The sequence below is a fragment of the Cetorhinus maximus genome, chromosome 7, assembly GCF_964194155.1.
Source record: "Cetorhinus maximus chromosome 7, sCetMax3.hap1.1, whole genome shotgun sequence".
Taxonomy (NCBI): domain Eukaryota; kingdom Metazoa; phylum Chordata; class Chondrichthyes; order Lamniformes; family Cetorhinidae; genus Cetorhinus; species Cetorhinus maximus.
In genome coordinates, this window is record NC_135885.1 from 141,935,305 (window position 1) to 141,951,751 (window position 16,447).

Below are 16,447 nucleotides of genomic sequence, written 5' to 3' on the forward strand. Positions count from 1 at the left end.
AAACCTTGAGGAAGAAACCCTCAGATCAATCTCACCAAGATATGGCTGAAACAAGTTGCAAGGTACTGGCAAAAAAAACACCAAGTTTTTCCCCCAAACCTTCACAAAACCCTCTGACCAATATCACTACAATTTGGATGAAACTTACAATCCCCAACATGGCTGGTGTGTCCGGTGTTGGCTGTAGGCCTAAGCCAAGATGATCAAACTCGACCCTTCTTCTGACTGCAAGCCAAAACCTTCAGGCCAGTATCACCACTATATGGCTGAAAACACTTACAATCCCCAACACAGCTGGTCTGTCTGGTGTTGGCTGTAGGCCTAAGTCAAGGTGACCAAACTCAACCCTTCTTCCAACTGCAGCCCAAAACCCTTCGCTTTTGTCCTTTTTATGATGATCCTTATCGAAATATCATGAACACATTTCCTGAGGCCGTCCTGCTGGATGGTTAGTGCTTAGCACCTTTTTTGATCTTTCAAGTCTGTTCCAGACTCACCTACTCAGTGCTGACGTTGTTTCCACAACTGAAATCAATGAATCCCACCAAGGTGAGCTATCCCTATTTCCAAAGCTGATCTTTATGTGAAAGGTGTCTCTTCTTCCGTGACAGGAATGAATGGGTGTTGTCTGGGGCCATTTGGTTGTGACAATGGCCGCCTTCATTTCTTAATTAATTGCATGATGGTGGTTATCCTGTGTTCACTGCTGCGATGATGTCTTAAATTCCAGTTGTTTTAATAGTTTCAGTTCTGTTGCGATGTTGGAATGTCTGAGATTAACCCCCGCCCCACAATGTAGCACTGCCTCGGTGTGTTTTGTTTTGAGGCTGGGCCTTCATTTACAGTACTTGTGCCTGTGGAGGTTGAATAATTCCTTGAGTGTATTGTATTGATGATATGTCCTTTGTGCCATTGTATTGGGTAATCAGACTTCTTGATCGTGTTAGTCAATGTCCAAACCCTTTTGATGAATCACTGTGTTTTCACTAAATGTCCGAATTAACCCCTTGCTGCCCAGCCCTGTACTACTGGCTGCAGCTTATCTTTTTGAAATTTATAGTTTCAATCATGAGGTCAAAACATGGCCATGGGTTTGAAATTATCTTCCATAAATTTTCCATTTGGAGCGGATTTTGATCCTACAGCTCCCTCACTTTAGACGCCATGTTTAAACTGCAGCTGTGCGCACAGTTCTCAATGCTTGCAGCCCAGGACTGCTCCAGTGAAGACATGGCCCTGAAAATCAAGAACAGTGCAACCCCCAGATTCAGGTACACATCCCTGGAACGGCTTTAGGATGCCGTGGAGGCCCACCACGATGTCCTCTATCCCTGCTCTTGCCACAGGAGGTCTATCAATCCCACCACTCTGGTTTGGGAGGTGGTGGCAGCAGTGGTCAGTGCCAACACTGCACAGAAGAGGTCGGCCATCCAGTGCAGAAAGAAATTAATGATCTCATCTGTACCGTCAGGGTAAGTTAACTATCTCATCACTGTCAACTCACACACTCACCAGCCCATCACACATTCACTGGCATCTCATTCACTGCCAGCTCAAGGGGCATCACCTCTCACTCTCTCAACCACACCCTCATATCTCCATCTTGCCTCATCTCCTCTGGAGGTCGCCTCCTCATCCTGTCCATGGCTCTACTCAGCACATACACATGTCTGGCATCCTTCTCATCTGCCCTGGTATGCGCCATGCTCCCACTTTCTCCATCTGTCCTTATGCAGGACAAGATCATGCAGAGTGAAAAAGAGAAGTCCCAGACAGGGGTGGAGTGCCGGACATCAAGGTCCTCAATGCCTTTGAAAATCACACTACTGAGCTGTCCAGACAGGACGTGGAGTGTTCCTGCGGCAATGGAGAGGTCGGCTGCAAACACCCACACAATGAACCTGCACCAGATCATCCCTCACTCAACGCTACTGTGAGTGCTCTCTTGCTGTTTTTAACTCAGCTGCCATGCACTAATTATCTCTACTTTCTTTCATAGGCAGCTCTGTCAAGCGCCCGATGCCCTCAGCTCCAGCCAAGAGGACACCTCGGATGAAGAGTTAGAAGTGAGCAGCCTTGAAGACCCGTCACGGCGCTCACCCACACCCTCCACCAGCATAGAGGCACACACCTCGGTGGGACCTAGACCTAGAGCAGGATCGGGGTTGCAATCCGGTGAGCCACAGCACACAGTCAGGTCCACAGCAGGCGGAGGCAGGAATATCTGGGGTCGCCAGCACTTGGAAGATTGATGGAGGCAAGGAATCTGCGGAGTCCGGGTCAGATGACGAGTGTCTGGAGTCGGTCCTAAATCAGTTGGTGGAACTGCAGCGACAATCACAGAAACATCAGGGAGGGATGTCAGCTGCACCCTTCAGATTGCACGGGACGACTGAGGAGTCCGTCCGCCTTCAGTCCAAGGTGATAGCGCCGCCATGCTAATGCACCAAGGTCAACACTGGTAGCATGGCGGCCGCCATTGAGACCTTGGTCCAGGACATTGGTCCTGCACTGCTGCACGGGCTGAACTCTATCGCAGTAGCCATTGGTGGCCTCCAGCAGTGTCAACATGAGGGGGGTGTGGGGCAGTTCAATCTCACTCCAGCTTCCCCTTCTCCTCAAGGAGTCACCCAGGGGCCCTCGGACACCCCTAGGGTGGAGGATCAGCAGTTGCACACTCAGGAACCATTCACCCAGGTGAATCCAGGAGTGTCCGGTCCATCCGAATCCCCTCTTCCTGTGACCCCATCACCTCCAGCTCCACAGACCGAGGAGGGTGCACCTTCTCCCCAGCACAACACCAAAGCCAGGGCCCTCCAGGTCTCAGCCTCCAGAGGACGCCCGCCAAGGTCATCACAGACAACAGGGCGTCGCAGTCAGCAGGCTACCTCCACCTCCGCTGTGGATGTCGGGGATGCACCCAGGTGTAGCGTAAGACTTAGGGATGCCAAATACCATTAGGAACACAACAGTGGCACAGGTGTTCACAACATGCATATAATGTGCACAACATAAATACAATATCACCCATTCCACGTCTCCTTTTGTGTATGCCTCCCTTTCATTATGAGATGTGTTGCAGTCAATCAGGTGACACACCATGGTCCCTCCCCCCGCTTAACTCAGCTGTTGCTGTCATGGGCATCTCATCTACGTAGTCTGCTTCCATTTCATCACAGTGTGTCAAGAAAATATAATAATGTCTATAATGTTATTGGAAATTATTTTAAAATAGAGTTCTAGCTGTGTATTTGTCTATGTGTGTGTATGTGTGTGTGTTAACTGGATTAAAGCCAGCTGGTCTAGAGGCTTTGATGTATAGAAGAGAAGTAGGTTTGAAATGGTAATTAAGTAAACATAGGGAAGTTACAAGGTGAAGTGTAAAGGGGGCAAGATGCATTTTTAAATAAACTATTCAAAAGAATGGGTGAAATATTACTCCTAGCCAGAAGAAGTCAAACAATGTGTTTACTTTTTTCCAAAGCTTACTAATAAAATTGTTATGAAAGGGTTTCATTGTTAAAAGAGGTAAAGTTCAAAAAACCTAGTGATACAATGAGAATTTGCATTCAAAGAGGAAAGTATGAATAAAGAAGAGAAGGCTGCTGGTAAAAGGGAGGGGTTCTAAGATCTAAAGCCTCCAGCCTGTAAGCCTCAAGCCGCTGTCTGCAACTACCCAGAGCTGAAAGAAACTAATTTTGAATTTGACTGTCCAGAGTGTGCTTTGCCAGGGGTCTGTTTAAATCTATGTGTTTTACTATTGCCTTAATGGAGGTGTAACTAGAAGTCAGATTAATTAGGGGAATTTTGTAGTTATTATAGTAGTAATTTTGTAGACATACTACTGCACTTACAATCTTTCTTATGTTAATAAATGTTTAATTTAGTTTTATAAAAACACCTTTGAGATTTGGTGGTCTTATTACTACTGAAATCAAAGCCTGCATCTTGAAACATACAAATTGCAAAATGGGTTACGACAGTTGTTTCAATTTTCCCTCTGGGATGTGAACAGCTCAGTATTTACCATCGGCTGTGTCAGAATAAGTGTCTGACCGTTTTCAGATCATTTCCGATATCAGTGGTGCCTCGAGCTTAATTCTATGTGTCTTGTGCAAGGCACGTCCTTCATATGCTTTGCAAGGTCATGTCATGTTCATTCTTGGCTGTGTAACATAGAGGCAGAGGTGTTCTCCCATCTCATCTGCATGATTGAAAGGTGAAGGTGTAGTATTGAAGGACAGATGTGTTAACGCATGGAGAAGGGACTCAGTGTGCTCTGTCATCTGCCAGGGCTTTCATGCTATGAGCCCATACGCAAAGCTTGCGCTCCTGTATGGCAACTGCATTTGCGACTTTCAAACTGTACACCTAATAAGCTGAGCAATAAGTGCGAGCTCATTGCCACCTCAAGTAGACGAAACTCTGGCCCTCTCAGTGTTACTCGAACCTCGAACAGCCATGAGTGACTCTCATGTAGTTGCCTGTGTAGTGGCCACAAGGCTCTCGAATCAATGTACAGATGCCGCGCTCTGCCTCCCCTCACATGAACACTGGCCGAGAACACTAATGCAAATTCCAAATGGCCATATTTGGCAGGCAGTGGAGTCTTTGAGCACGCTCTGGACGTGCACGCTGTTGCTTCACACAATGCTGAGGGGAGCAATGGGATAGCAGCGAAGATGTAATGAAGCGGAAGTGTGCTCTTTATTAGAAATTACGCATGACCTTAAGAACTCCATGGTCTCTGAGCATTTTTCAGTTCGCAGACCATGAGGGCACAACGTCTGTGTTCACGAGGAGGCATTTTAATGTTTGGCAGACAACTGGTGGAACAGTGTCATCCTCAGGTGGTCCACACCCATAGTAAGGTGAGGATAAGTGCAGGCAACCATCCCTGATGGAGAGTACCGGGTGTCAATGGGATTGAGAAGAAGGTGATACAGAGGACTGACTGATCTCTGAATGGATTGAGACCTGCGGAACACCTTCAGCTGCCTTGGCCCAGTGTCACCTTTCAGTTTCACATCGAGGTCACACAGAAATCGCTGTCCCATTGCTGGAGACTGATCTCCTTGAGGAGTGTTGTCCCATTGAAGGCTACCACCTAGGAGCCCACACAGGATAGTGGAACAGCGCCTGCCTCTCGAAGGCTGCCATCGCGACTGGGATACTGGAGAGATGCTTGAAGAGTCAGCATCTCCTGACGTCTGATTGCAGGACGCCCTCCTCCAGTCACCACCTCATCTCAGCAAGGACACATATTCCCAAGGCTTCACCATCTTTCAAAGGATCAGGGCATCGTGAGCCTGTTGTGGAGCTACTCACTCTCATATTGAAGTGCATAGTTGAAAAGAGAGGAACAGCAAAGCTGCTGTTCATGTTGGCCCATGATGGAGGGCACTTGTCCAGGAGGACACTGACTGCAACTAGTCATCCTCCTCCTGGAATCTGGTGGTGCTGAAACACTCACGTGCATGCCTGCCTTGTCTGGCCAATGCTGTGGCCTCTTCATCTGCACCCTTGGCTTCCTTGACCTCATCACCCTCCACTCCTTCAAGGCCCTCCTTATTGGAGGAGACATGTAGCTCCACCATGTCAGCATCTGGCAAGTCCCTACCCTCCCGGCCTTTGCAGCGCAAGATTATGCAGCACGCAGCAAGCCACGATGATCCATGAGACCCCCTGGGGAATGTACTGGAATGCTCCTCCAGATCTGTCCAGGCATCAAAATCACATCTTTAGGATCCTTATGGTGTGCTCCACCAATGTCCAGGTAGCAGCATGGGCCTCGTTGTACCTTGTCTCTGCAGGAGTCTGAGGCTGCCGAACGGGCGTCATCAGCCACATCCTTTGCAGGTAGCCCTTTATCACTGAGGAGCCAGCCCTGGATCCTGTGTGGTCCCTTGAAGGTGTCCAAGATCTGCAAAATACTCAAGATGTATGTGCTGTGGATGCCTCCTGGGTACCTGGCGCAAACCTGCAGGATTTGTTATGGTTGCACACCAGCTGTACATTGAGCGAGTGGAAGCCTTTCCTGTTCATGTATTGAAGTGCCTGTTGCCAGGGAGCTTTGATAGCCACGAGTGTCGGCGATGATTCCCTGCATCTGTGGAAACCCAGAAATCTCTGCAAAGCCCAATGTTCTGGCGTCCTGGCTTGCTTGATCTCTGTCGAAGTTGATGTAATTGTGGGCCTTGGTTAAAAGGGCGTCTGTGACCTCATGTATGCATTTGTGCATGGACACTTAAGAGATCCTGCAGAGGTCTGCAGTCGAGCCCTGGAAGGAGTCACTGGCATAGAAGTTGAGTGTGGCTGTCACTTTCAGAGCTACTGACAATGGATGTCCTCCCAGTCCCCGTGGCGCCAATTCCTGGAGAATGTGGCAAAGGTGAGTCACCAGATCCCTGGACATGCGGAGGCATCAGCAACACTGGTTCTCGCTCATCTGCAGATAAGACATGCGACGTCTGTGCACGCTGGGTCTAGTGAGGTGCCTACGCACAGCGTTTCTGTTCGCCTCATCCTCTGTCTGCTGCCCCTTGGTCTTGAGGGTTTTGCTTCTCCCTTTGATGAGCCAGCCTCCTCTGTCGCACTCTTCTCCTTCTTCTCTCATGCTTGTATACAGGCAGCAATGAATCCAAGCTTCAACTTCCTGACGGCCTCCTCTCTGCAGTATCAACGAGAAACAGACAAGAGTCAAGATTAATCTGCAAAAGTCCTCTTTCAGTCAATGACTCATCAGCGAATGTGGGCTCACGGGCTTTGTTCCCATGCCGGCAAGTACTCGCCTCTGAAAGGATGGGCAGTGCGGGGTGTGTACCAAGGTCATATTCCCCCCCCACTTCACATGAGCAACTGCTGTGAGATCGCTTTGGCCAGGCGCCTGAATGTGCCATTTTCAGCCCAGGCGCTGGCATCCTCATTCACAGCACTGTAATACTCGAGTCTTTGGAATACACATGAGTGTCCATGTTTAGTCAGGCTGTGAGATATTTTTCGGGGGGGCCTGAGGCTTCTGCTCTGTGGACCGTCCAGCGTCACCACTGAAAGATACTCCTGAAACTTATCTGGTCGCCCAACTGTTCTGAAATTCTTTAACACACTGGGAATTTCCACACTGTGAGCAAGGGGTTAAACCAAGGAGATTTTTTGCACGATTAGTCTCACATGGATGCACATCATTGCTTCATTTTGGTGATTCCCTGCAATGTCATTGAGAGACTACTAACATGTCTCATGTGGGAATGCACAGTTCAGTTGGCTTTCCCTTTAATCTCACCACCCCCCCAACCCCAGCGCACCCAGTTGGCTAACAAGCTGCCCAATAGCCCTCACCAGCAGGGTATGTTCTCATTTACATTTTGTACTGCGCAGTCCTGCAGGTTTGAATATGGCGGTGCTGACCTCTCACTGCCAGATCTGCTTGGACCCTCTCTGTGTGAGTATGGAACACCCCATCATCATCGCCGAGGAAGCTAACATCAGTCCTCCCCCTGTATCCTTTGATCCCATTGTGTTTGTGGTGGATATCCATTTGTTAGCCCATGGTCATTCTGAGGTGGAGGTACCTGTGCCCCATGTGCACCTCAGCCTTCCTCATCTTGAGGCCACTTGCACAGTTCAACATGCATCTCCACACACACCCTGGGATACCCCCTTCCCCAGCACGTCCTTAGCCCTGCAGCCTCTTCCCTTGCCTGAGGCCACTTCCCTCCCTCCCCCAAGCAAGCTCCAGTCCTGCAGCCGTTGAGAAGCCACCACCGCCTTCCTGCTGGTCTGGTAGGTAGAGACTTGCCCATGGGCCTCCCCAAAAGTGATGTAGTGCTGCCTGCGAAGCCTGGCACTAAGACTGTGAGTACTGCCTGAAGCAAGGTAGGCAAACGAACTTCGAAGTCATGAGTGGAGTGCAGGTCGCCAGGAGCGTGTCGGTTATGTACCATTGTGAAACATGTTGGCGTGATTGCATGTCGGTGTGGCCTCATGATCTAGCATGGTGGGAGGGGGATGATTCTGGTGAGCAGATGCTAATGCATTGAAATTAGGTTCCCAACGTGCAGCGGCGGGAATCAGGGCCTGCCATTGACAGGTGGAGCGGATGATCACAAACTGGACTATGACGACACAAAAGCAATTTTTGCGATCTCCCGCTATTTTCTGCTCCTGACGCCCGCTGCGAGGGGGACCGCAAAATCCCAACCATTGTTTAAGTAGTGAGGATCATGATTTTGATAGCTGTTGGGGGAAACTTGTCTGACTTCTTTGATGATTTGACAAGGAGGAACTAATTCCTTCACTCAGTAACTCGCGAGTATCTTAATTAGAATTGATATAGAAACTCAAATTAAGTCTGAAATGGATGATGTAATAAAGCTTGGTGAGCAAGTTAGACATCATTCACTCCTAGATACAAGCTGGGTGTTAAATCCCAGATGGTTGCTTAGTGAAGAATCACGACTAGCCCGGTTATGATTACAGGTTAGCCTGGTACTTCAACAGATATGTTCGTCCGGATTCCAAGCCTAGAGTCCTTTCCTTACTGGGAATTTCAGTTTTGGCCTGAAAGAGGTGGAACCTCAGCCCACCTCTCACTAGGCAAATGTCACTGGGGAGGAATTGTCGGGGGGAGGAGTCGAACCTGATGGGGACTCCCTGCTCCAGGTGTACCCATGAGCTGGGCTCAATCAGGACCTAGTGTATGTGTAAAGGTCAATATTCCAAGTGAGTTCAAAAGTACCAACTTTAAGGGAAAACATGGATCCCACCAATGGCATCCAGGTCAAGGAATTGGTCTGGGTTGCTTCATAGGAATTGTGTTTTTTTTTTAAACCTCATTACATGATGGGAGACTGTTTGTCCAAGACTTATCCAGAACCAGCAATGTAACAGATGAAGACCAGACTCTTCAGCCACATGCTGCAGGCAAAGGCTGGAGGTTGTGCCCACCAACTTACCATCTAGAAGCACATAGACAGCAGACTTACCACCTTCAAGTCCTTCCTGACTTGTACACACATCGCTGCCCTTTCATCGTCTTTGGGTCAAAATCCTGGAATTTCCTACCTTAACAGCACTTCACATGGCCTGGAGCAGTTCATAGTAACAGCTCACAACCACCTTCTCAAAGGCAACAAGGGATTGGGCAATAAATGCCAGCCTTGCCAGTGAAGCTCACATCCTGTGGATGAATTAATAATTATTTATTTTGTTGAAAAACAATGTGCCCTCAGCCCTGCAAGCTCCAGCCGGTTAGTACACAATCCCCACAACATCACCGGGATTGACACCAGAGAAACTTTGGCCCCCGTTAATTGAATAAATGAAATTGCCCCCTCAGTGGAAAAAGCAGAGCGGCAGGTTGTTTTTTTTTGTGGGGGAGGGGGCAGCAGATCCTGTGCTTTCCTTATAATTAAGAAAAATCTGCACTTTGTGCATAGGTTAAATACAAGAGATAAGCAACGCGTATGAAGACCTCATACCCCTAAGTGGCATTATATATTTGTTAACTCAAATACCACATCGGCCAAATGCTTAGAAATGTTTACGGATACACTCCGGAACTGAAGCAAATTAGTAGGATCAGTCCACATTCCATCTGGGTGAGTCTTCGGTTTTTCAAGCTGTGGATCTTAATAGTCTGCTGCAACTTTCTCAAAGCAGCAGCTTGCTTCCCCCATCAGTTTCTGCATCTTTGCATTTTCAGGTCACGCATGCAACCTTAATTCTAGGCCTTTTTCGAATGGCATCCAAGGATGTTAAAGGATGGGTAACACTTCCCAAAGAGCAGGAGCAGGAATGAATCTGAATTTGTGACCTGCATAGTTATTTTGTTTTACACTGGGTGGCAAGCATAGCAAATATCACTGGGGATTTCAGAGTTGGTAGTGTGCCAAGCTACTTCTGTGCAGTGCTTCAGCAACATTGCAAGCTCTGTGACTTCCATTACGAGGAGGAGGGTAAGCATCTTTTTGCATCACTTTGGGAATTATTAAATTTTTTAAAAGTTGCGTGAATGGTAATAAATTGATCCCCTCAGATAGCTAGCGTAGTAAATGCTCCTAGTGATTCACCATTTTCACAGGCAAAGCTTACCCACATTCACAGATCTGTTCAGTACGTGCTATGTTGAATTTCAAGGTGACTGAGAAATCCAAAGCTATGTCATTTTCGACACATACCTTTGCAGCCTTTACTTCTTGTTCCAATACGTGTGCATAGGGATGATATAACTGCAGACAAATATTTCTCCTTATCAGTCGAAGCTAATCACAATTGTATTTTAAAGTAATGAAAACCAATGTCAGCCTGGAAAGATGTCTGAGAGGTCATCTCCTCTAGGTATATAAATAAGGCAGTTACAGAAATGGTTAATCCAGAATATTACAGAAATGTTAATTGCAAGGAAAGGACAAGAGTCACTGGTTCACACTACTAAAGGTAAATTTGAAACTCTTAACAAGAAATGATTCTTCAGTCAAACAGTGACTGATACATGGTTTCCAGATAGAGTACTGCAGATAAAAATCGTGGAATCATTTAAGAAACAATTGGATCCTGCAATAGGTAGGTTTCTACCCGAAAAGATTAATTAAAGATGAGCTGAATATTGCATGATTTTCTTATAGACATTTCTGCTGATTAAGCTGTTCTGGGCATTGGAATTGTATCGTTCATATTTGTGTTTTTTTTATTTGACATCCCCAGTTGCCCTTGAGAACTGCATAGCTTGCTAGGCCATTTCAGAGTCAACCACATTGCTGTGGGTCTGGAGTCTCATGCAGGCCAGACTAGGTAAGGATGACAGATTTTCTTCCCTAAAGGGCATTAGTGAACAAGATGGTTTTTTACCACAATTGACAATGGTTTCATGGTCATTTAAATTTCATCATCTGCCATGCTGGGATTCAAACTCAGGTCCCCAGAGAATTACCCTGGATCTCTGGAGTACTAGTCCAGTGGAAGTACCACTAAGCCATTGCCTTTCCCCATGCGTACCTGCTGTTGCTAGCTGGGTAAATTATTACCAGATCATCAGAGTAGAGGGTTTCAGGAATAGGAATGAGATTTGCATTTTCTATCTGCACATTTTAGCAATACTGTATTGAATAGTGAAATAGCAGAATCTTCAACTTTTGGGGGTGCTGTCCTAGCTGATAACATTTGGATATTTTGCTAATAAAGACAGAAAATGCTGGAAACACTCCGCAGGCCAGGCAGCATTTATGGAGAGAAATAGAGTTAACGTTTCAGGTTGATGATGATCCTTTGTCAGAACCCAGGATCTGCATCTCCAGCACCTGCAGTTTTGTTTTTTGTATTTAGCTGTTGCTTTGCACGGGTTAAAATAAGAGATTTGATAATTCAGGAACATATAGAGAAAGGGTTAACTGGGCAATTTACAGTACAATGGCTATATTGTTTAGCAAGATGTCATATATATCCATGTAATTACATAGATTACTTAGAATATACAGCGCCGAAACAGGCCATTCAGTCCAACCAGTCCATACTAATGTTTATTACTGGGGGGAGGTAATGGCGTAGTGGTATTGTTGCTAGAGTAGTAATCCAGACACTCAGGGTAATGCTCTGAGGACCTGGACCTGGGTTCAAATCCTGCCACAGCAGATGGTGGAATTTGAGTTCAATAAATAAAAATCTAATAATGACTGTGGAATGATTGTTGTAAAAGCCCATCTGGTTCACTAATGCCAGGAAATCTACCATCCTTACCTGGTCTAGCCAAATGTGACTCCAGATGCACAGCAACAAAGTTGACTCTTAACTGCCCTCAGAAATGGCCTTGCAGGCCACTCAGTTCAAGGGCAATTAGGGATGGCCAACAAATGCTGGCCTTGCCAGCAATACCCATGAAAGACTCTGTGTCTACTCTATCAAAACCTTTCATAATTTTAAAGACCTCAGTTAAGTCACCCACTCAAGAGAACACAGTTAGTGCATTCCAATCTGACAATTCATTAAGAGAGTGCATGATATAGAATATGTATTTTGAATCAAAGAAGAATTGAGCTGATGAATATAAGGCAATAACTATGTGTGATTGCCAGTGTTAGAACAACACCGGTCAGAAAACATTGGCTTGTAGCTTTGAAGGATAGCATTTCAAGGTGATTTTACACTGCAGTCTGTTGCTTCAAGAACATGCTGTAGAAAACAAGCCATTGGTTACTGTCCTGTCCCCATTCTCAACCTATTCGTAGTCATTAAGTCATATTCATCAGCTCAATTATCTTTTGGTTAGAAGTACAGGTTGTATATCATTGCCTGACATAATGGATTGTCAGATTGGATTTTTTCACTGCAGTCTGGGTTCCAGTCAAGCAGAACCCTGTTTACATTGCCTGGTTCCTGCCTGGCTGGAACAGTGACAGCCCAGCCTAGGTTTACAATGCAGAGCTCTCTCTCCATTTAGAAGTACAAGGCTTGGAATCTCGTAAAAAGATTTTGGTGGGACTGCACCAGAGTGTCCTGTTTAAAGGAGAAAACTCGCGTATTATGATTTGCGTTAAAACATCACTAACTTTTGCTGAAATAATGACATTGTCAAAACAAAACAACAGGAATAATTAACGTGATTCGGAAGCAATTTTCACATTAATAATTTCTATTTGCTTTAATAATCATATGAATATCCAATTAAGTAAAAATTACTTAAACGTTTTGCTATAATACATTCACAGTGGGTAAAATAAAGTCATGTTAATTTCCGGATAATCCTCTTCCAAGAATAGTAGATACAAACCTGAAGGCTTATAATTTAAATCTGAATAAAAAGTGGGAGAGAGGGAAAATATGGGCTGATTTCTGAGACAGAGAGAGGACAAGAGAGTCTCAGCCACAGAAGTGGCAGAGGAGGATTTCTGGGAAGGGCTGGAGATATTGGATTTCAGCAACAGAGAGGGTAGCAGAAGCAAAGGGAATTCAGAAACACCCCCTACTCCCTGATTGGAGAAAGACAACAAGCATCTCAGATACATGGGGAAGACAGGGGATTAGTATCAAACATAAAAAGAACAGGACCTACTGGAGATGTTCAGAATACAAGAGGATCTCAAAAACCGGAGGTGGGTAATCAATGGATATAGTTGGAAAGGGATCTTGGAGAACAAGGCCGCAGGGGAGTTCAGAAACGTGGAGGAGAATTTCTTCCCCGTCAGGCGGGCTAGTTAAGAGCTGGCGCGGGAGGGTGCAGAGCCGATCACCGCCCGCTATCGGCTGCTTGCCGCCATTTTACGTGGGCGGGCCAAGTAAGGCCCACCCAGCGTGGCGCGCGCCCGGTAATGCTCAGCGCTACCTGCGTAGGTGGGGGGAGGAGGCAGAGTCGGGGCCTGCGCTCAAGAGCGCAGGAATCTCCCTGAGGCACGGAGCTGCCTCAGGGAGATTAAGTTCAAGTTCCAACCTCCAAATAAAAAAAGTTAAAAAATCATTGACACATGAGCTGGGACATGTTTATCAAATGTTTAATAAATATTTATTAATTCAATAAACCCTCATGAAACCTCATCCTGCCCGTGGATGGGGTTTCATGAAAAATGCGAAAACCGCCTTGGTTCTTCACCTGCCCCCCAGCCTTAAGGTTGGATGGGCAGCCCTGTCAAATTGCTTAATTAGTTTATTACTGGACTTAACAGGCCTTTGACAGTTCGGCAGGCGCGCAGCCGACTCCGGTGCGCGCCCACCAAATGAAAGATCGGAACGACGCACGGTGACGTTGGGATGCACACCCGACATCATTGTGCGTCATTTTACGCGTTGGTGTGCGGGGGCGGGCCTCGCACACCGACCAAAAGATTCTGCCCATGGAGAAAGCAAGGGTGAAGAGAGATGTGGAGGGTGTTGAGAGACATCTGGGAAATTGTAAGATGGCCGCCTCTGCTATGTCCAAAGATTCCATTTTGGGCCCCTTCTTTTCCATATCCGTTTGTTACCTCTCTAGTGACATTATCCACAAACACTGGGTCAGCTTTTGTTTGTATAAACTGATGATAGCCAGCCTTAGCGCCGCAACACCAATCTTGATGCCACAAGTGTTGCTGCATTGTCTAATTATCTGCCCAATGTCCAATCCGTGTAGGGCTCAGAGCTACTTCCAGCCTAAGTTTGGCAAGTCCAAAACCGACCTGTTCAGTTCTGCAGCTAATCTGTTTCCCAGTACTTAGCACAACTGAGATCTATCCTTATGTGCAAAAATGCCTTCTGAAGCTAGTAACAACCAGCAGTGTATGTTGAACGAAATTGCTGATGTTCAGCTAAACCAGCTACTTCAAATAAGGCAGCTAAAAGAAATCTTTAAAATCTTTCAAACAAAGAAGATAAAGCAATTTTTTTTTTAAGAGGTGGAAAGGGAAGATAAAAATGTATGCATTCAGCAACAATAGCATTCAACACATGCTGAGCAGCTCCATGTGGCTTCTGATAGACAATTCCATAATACCAAATGAAGTTGCAAACTTAAATATTCTTAGTATTACTTTACCACACCTGAGGTCACAATAAAGCTTCATAAATTATAAAGTAGCAAAATAAAGTTTGCTAGCAGTGCCTTGTGGCAAAACTGCAGTTTATACGACTTTATATTTTTGCCACGCTAGAAAAATCTGGTTGCTTGGTACACCAGCACTTCCAAGTTCTCTCCAAATTACCCAAACCATCCTGACTTGGAAATATATCGCCCTTTCCTTCACTGTCACTGGGTCAAAATCCTCGAGCTCCCTCCCTAACAGCACGGTGGACGTACCTACACCATATGGACTGCAGCGGTTCAAGAGGGTAGCTCACCACCACCTTCCCAAGGGCAATTTGGGATGGGCAACAAATGCTGGGCTTACCAACGACGCCCCTATCTCATGACCAAATAAAAATAAAACGCCGTGAATTAATAAAAAAAGGCAACAAGGTTAGGCTTAGATCATTTTTTGAAAGGTGGTGAGGTTGGGGGAGGGGGGCGGGGTGGTGCATGGTGGGTGGTTAATGGCACACTCAATGTGTCATATTTGTACGGATGCTTTGGATAAATTAGCTGGGAACTTCCTGCATTACTTAGCCCATTTTACCCATACACTGTCATCAGGTTTGAGGAATTTCCAAGCCCATGGCCGGAGTTTTCCAGCTGGCGGGTTCTGCCGATGTGAACGGAGATTTCAATGGCCCGCCGGCCCTGCTGCAGTGGGGGGCAGGGGAGGGGGCAGGAAAGGCGAGGGGAGTAGGATGGTTTTCAATGACTAAAGTGAATTAAAACCCCCTTTCCTTCCAAGTTGCTTTATTATTATTATTTTTAAACTACTATTCTATTTGTTTCTTTATAAGTTGCGTTACGATCTTGGTAGAGACCAGTAACTTATTTTTAAAGTAAATGAAATTTGAAATCCCGGTTATTTACTTAGGGAATGAAGCCACGAGATTCCACGGTGTAAAACAGAAGAATTTTTACTACACAAGAGTCAACAAAGCAAACACTAAATACTATCTATCCTATACTCTAACATCCAGAATTAACACAAGCTAAACAAGAATTAACAGGTAAACTGAGAGTGAATATAAACTATAAATTGCACCTTAAATGGCAGGTGCATCTTAGACAGATCTTATGAATTGGCTTAGCAGATCACTCAGATTATAGTGATCACACTCAGCCACAGTGTCCTTCAAATTCTGTCTTCCTTATGAGGAATTTCTGCTTCGATCTTTCTAGGAGCTAGTCTGACCCCCAGCCGACAGCAGCACACAACCAACCCGAGTTCAACGGGCACAGTCTTCATCATAAATGGCACACATCTGAGGAACCTGCTCAACTCAGTCCGGATGGCATAGATCCACTACTGTTATCTTCAAGTAACAGGAACACCTGTAGCAACTTAATCACTTTGCTTAGCCTCAGCTTCTGGATCTAGCCTGTTATATTTGAGTCTTATCCAGCTTGCCTGTTCTACCCCAGTAGACTCAACAACTGCAACTGCTCAGCTTGGACTTATCTTTGTCCTTTTATATCTTTCACCAAGGTTTAGTTTTGATTTCCCAACCTCAGCTTGTTTTTTGGTTTCCTTACTGGGAACTGGAAGTTCAGTTTCATTTCTAGGTTTCCTTTTCTGCTTCCCTTTCAGTTTCATTTTTGGTTCAGTTTGTTTTGAGGTAGTGTCTGCCTCAAAAACATACAAATTAAATTTAAAAAGATACATTCCTTCAAGTTTATAATTTTCTTTCAAGCAATGCTCAATTGCTTCAACTTCTAAATAGGTAGATCCAACTTCTGAATTCCTTTTTTCACCAACCGGATTTAGAAGTAATTAGCGTTGATCTCACTTGGCTGCAGTAATAGAAATATCAGCTCAGGATAATAGAGTCAATAGCTGATGGAATAAGTTACCAGGTTGCACAAGAAATATTGATGCTTCTGATTCTACTTTCTATAAGTTAGTCATGTAGCGAA

At 45.7% G+C, this 16,447-nt stretch overlaps 1 long non-coding RNA gene across 2 annotated transcripts in view; it reads right to left on the bottom strand.

Annotated features, from left to right (window-relative positions):
* Nucleotides 1-4,708: 4,708 nt before the first annotated feature.
* LOC144683027 (uncharacterized) overlaps nucleotides 4,709-16,447 on the bottom strand; it is a 74,976-nt gene continuing 63,237 nt past the window's right edge. For both annotated transcript variants that reach the window (XR_013577158.1, XR_013577159.1), the window contains one exon: nucleotides 4,709-6,670. This is a non-coding gene — a long non-coding RNA (uncharacterized LOC144683027). The remainder of the gene's footprint in view (nucleotides 6,671-16,447) is intronic.